Genomic DNA, 4,787 nt, shown 5'->3' on the forward strand with positions numbered 1-4,787 from the left:
TAACCCACAAATTAATTCAAGAAGTAGTTCTACTTTATAGGTGTATGCCAGTCACTAAGGCTATAGAGATGAACAAGACATGATTCTTGCCCTCAAGGAGTTTCAGTCTAGTGAGGAAGGTAGACAAGCAAACAGACCGTGGTAAAATAGGATGAAGGCTTCATAATAGGCAATATATAGGCTGAGTGTGGATGTCCACAGAAGGACCAGCAGGGTTCAGGGCAGGCTTCCTGAATGGGTTAGCCACAAAAGCGTTTTTGGCAGAGGGAATAGATATCCAAAGGCTGAAAAGGCAAGAAACAGGTGGAGACTTAGCAAATAATAGTTTAGTTTGGCGAGAAGATAGAATCCAAGGAAAAGAGAGATTAAATAAATTCTGGGAAGGTGCATAAGGGCCAGACCAGGAGAGCCTCTTAAACCATATGAAGGAGTTTGGCCACTACCTTGAAGTATCCTGAATACAAAGTTGGTATTAGAAACAAATGTTAAAATCTAAGTACTCTTTAATTCTAAAATTCTATTCAAATATTGTCACTATCATCAGGTACACATGGATTCAATGTCAGCTGTTGTGCACAAGGATACTGCTATGAACTGCAGGTTTGTGTGTCCCAAAATTCATGCGTTGAAATCTTAACCTCCAACGTGATGGTTTTTGGAGGAGGGGGTCTTTGGGAGGTGATTAAGTCATGAGGATGGAACCCTTATATGGGATTAGTGCCCTTACTAAAGAGACCCCAGAGAGCTCCCTTGCCCCTTCTACCATGTGAGGACACAGACAGAAGACGGCCACCTATAAACCAAGAAGCGAGCTCTCACCAGATACCAAATCTGCCAATGCCTTGATCTTGGACTTCCCAGCCTCCAGAACTGTGAGAGATAAATTTCTGTTGTTTATAAGCCAACAAGTCTATAGTATTCTGTCACAGGAGCCTGAACAGACTAAGACTGGAGTTCATCTCATTTTCTCCACCTCTCTAACACACACACACACAAACTGCAAAGAAAAAAATAATAAACTATCACACGACTGCTTGCAATTGTAAGTGTGAAGTCCTATGCCTGCTCACTGCCTGCAAGAAACTCAGGAGGCCAATGAAATGAACTATCATCACTTTGTGGCAATAGCTGCTGTCCATGGTTCTACTCTTACTAATTTTACGTCATCAGAATGCAAGCGCTCCCAGAGAGGCTGGTCTCCTGTCTCCAGGTTTGCTTTCCCTTGCAGTGAAGCAGGGTTGCCCAGAGAACTGAATGTAATGAAATGGAACCACTGAAGTTCCTAGACAAAAATTAATGGTGCCATTTTTTTTCAATGTAAGCCTAACTTTAGAATTTTTGTTGTCAACCATTCATAAATGCTGCTGTCAAATGGGCATGCAGCCTCAAAGCCCTAGTGAGGCACCAACTAATGGTTTATATTGCCACTAATATATTACAAAAGGCTTGAACATTTAGTTAAAAGTAAAAATGGAGAATTTGGGGGAGGTGCCAGAGAGGTAAATTGGGAAGAATTCCATGGCAGAAGAAAGGAGTCTTTGATGCATGCTGGGGTACAATATATGTGTACCACTTTTAATTGTTCTTTGGGTTGAAACTTGCAGTTTCTGCATCTGAGCCCTTTCCGAAGAATTAATCAGAGGAAATCTGTAAAGTTTTCCCATACGTAATAAAACATGCCTCCACAAAGCTTCACAGAGGAAATTATTATAAGATGGTCAGCCCGTATGTGAGATCACACCTGTGCTTTCCATTCTGGAGAAAGAGCTGGAGAACTTGCCTAGTTAATCTTGGAAAAGAGACTGATTTTGTCTTCTGAAACCTTTTCTCTTGTAAGTTAGTTCTCTAGACTTTGATAATCACAGTTACTTGGTTGATTTATTTGAAAATGCTGATATTCCTGGTGTTCCTAAGGCTATATAATAGTACAAATTTATGACAATTTTGACAATTCCATTAAAACTAATTTTTAGTTTTTAGACTCATTGGAATAATTATTAGAATAATTTACTGAAATTAATTTATACCAGGTACTATAAATAAGACAAGCAAATAACGAATCTGAGACTATAAAAATCAAACTGAAATATGCTACATCATATTCTGGAGCTATACCACACATCCACAGGAACACAAGTCTATGAAAACTAGATGTAAATACATGAATTCCTATAGAAAAGTGCTTCCAGTTAAAAAGGGTAGTCTTAAGGGAATGGCAGGGTAGTGGTAAGGGGTTTTTAGAGAAATCTGCCTGCCAAAAATTCCTACCAAATGCCTTGGCATTATTTCAAATTATTGAGTTTCTGCCTTAGAAACCTTAATGTCTGATTTATAAATCCTTTCTATAGAATCTTTTCAGGAGTATGAAAACATTCACTGGTTTATACAAAGCTAGGTTTAAAGACCTATTCAGTGCATCATTTTGCTCACATTGGTCACATATGTACAAGCTAAACAGATTTGTAAGAGGAGAGATAAAATGAATAAACTTATTCCAATAAGTTAGGGAAAAGGACCTCCAAGTATTCAGCCAAATGCAATATTGGAATAGCTGCTTCAGAGTGAATCCTGGAAGATGGAATATATAATCAAAGGTGTTATACCAAATTCCAACTGTCAAAGTAAAACTGACTGCACTATACTGACATGACACACATAGTAGTTCAAGTGGTCAAATTAGAGCAGCACAACAAGTTTCTATTCATTACCATGCAGATGACAAGTCCTGAACTAAATGTTGTGAAAAATAAAAACTTACAAGACATGGTGTTGTCCTTAAGAAGATTTCTATCTCCCTGGTGAAATAAGATTTAAATACAAAACATAAGTGAAATTAACATAATCTAGCACATAATGAAGGACAAAATTTTCATCAATCATTAATTTATTCTACATTTGTTGTATGCTTATGGGACAAGCAATATACGAGCCACTGAGTATAAACAATGAATCACAGTTAATCGCTGCCCTCAAGAAACTCACAGTAAGAAGTATTATTTTCCAAATTGTTTTCCATGGACAGTGAAATTTCTCAAACCACTTTGACAATGGAGAGTCTTCAGAGTCTGAAGAGTATTCTTCAGAGCTATGTAGGAAGTGTTGGTTTCAATACAGGAATGGTATAAAACTTTAAGTAAGGAAAAATTTCTAGGTTATACTTTGAGAAATCATTATGGATTTTAATCAAAGCACTGGATGATGGATAGACCTTGGACTGGTAAGTAGATTTAAGGCAAGGAGAGCTCATAATATGTGCAGGGTACACGGTAGATGATACTTAAAATGACTGGACCACTTAAAATGACTGGACCACTCTTCCTTTTCCGGTAAGCGGCCTGAGGTGACCTCTAAAAATGGTTCGCTATTCACTTGACCCAGAAAACCCCACAAAATCATGCAAGTCAAGAGGTTCAAGTCTTCGCGTTCACTTTTAAGAACACTCGTGAAACTGCCCAGGCCATTAAGGGTACGCATATCCGAAAAGCCACCAAGTATCTGAAGGATGTCATTTTAAAGAAGCAATGTGTGCCATTCCGTCGTTACAATGGTGGAGTTGGTAGGTGTGCCCAGGCCAAACAGTGGGGCTGGACACAGGGTCGGTGGCCCAAAAAGAGTGTTGAATTTTTACTGCACATGCTAAAAAATGCAGAGAGTAATGCTGAACTTAAGGGCTTAGATGTAGATTCTCTGGTCATTGAGCATATCCAGGTGAACAAAGCCCCCAAGATGTGGCACAGGACTTACAGAGCTCATGGTCAGATCAACCCATACATGAGCTCTCCCTGCCACATTGAGATGATCCTTACTGAAAGAGAACAGATTGTTCCTAAACCAGAAGAGGAGGTTGCCCAGAAGAAAAAGATATCCCAGAAGAAACTGAAGAAACAAAGATTTATGGCCTGGGAATAAATGACTCAAAAAATAAATGCAGGGCTTCCCTGGTGGCGCAGTGGTTGAGAGTCTGCCTGCTAGTGCAGGGGACATGGGTTCGAGCCCTGGTCTGGGAAGATCCCACATGCCACGGAGCAACTAAGCCCGTGAGCCACAGTTACTGAGCCTGCGCGTCTGGAGCCTGTGCTCCGCAACAAGAGAGGCCGCGATAGTGAGAGGCCCGCGCACCGCGATGAAGAGTGGCCCCTGCTCGCCACAACTAGAGAAAAGCCCTTGCACAGAAACAAAGACCCAACAGAGCCAAAATAAATAAATTAATTAATTAATTTAAAAAATAATGCAAATAAAAGTAAAAAAAAAAAAATACTGGGTCATCACAGGTCCTCAGGCAGAGTAGTGAGAAATAAAATTTGATAGGTGAATTGAGACCAAGAGTGGAGGATCTAAAAACCCGAACTGAAAACTTCATTCTTTATTAAGAAAGTGACATGGAAAAAACCCTATTTTTAAGAAGCAACCTAGCCATGATAGTTCAGTGTAACCTGCACATAAAGAAAAAAGTCTGGAATAAACTCAGAAGGTAACCGGACCCAAACTCTCCCTGAAGAATGGATCAACATGACTGTAATGACAAAAGTTCAAAAAATGATACTTTACGTAAGAAAACATGCTAAAATTAGATAGAAATAAGGCAAAAGATGTAGAAAATTTTAATTTGCTTTTCAAGAGCAGAATCAGTCTGGGGCACTGGAAAGGAAATCATCAACCATAAGGGCCAGAAAGCATTGGACTTTAACCTTTGAGGTCCATTGAAGGCAACATGATATAGCTACAAAACTGCTTGAGCTGTACACTTGTGCTGACTGGGTTCAACCGCATTGCTGTCATTTACTACA

The 4,787-nt window shown here is 39.4% G+C and overlaps 1 pseudogene across 1 annotated transcript; it reads left to right on the top strand.

The window, feature by feature from the left end:
• Window positions 1–3,299: 3,299 nt before the first annotated feature.
• Window positions 3,300–3,930, top strand: LOC309656954 (large ribosomal subunit protein uL22 pseudogene; annotated as a pseudogene). Its single transcript has one exon. The product of its transcript is annotated as a large ribosomal subunit protein uL22 pseudogene (transcript).
• The last annotated feature ends 857 nt before the right edge of the window (window positions 3,931–4,787 follow it).

The sequence above is a fragment of the Balaenoptera physalus genome, assembly GCF_965194825.1.
Source record: "Balaenoptera physalus genome assembly, chromosome: 3".
NCBI lineage: Eukaryota > Metazoa > Chordata > Mammalia > Artiodactyla > Balaenopteridae > Balaenoptera > Balaenoptera physalus.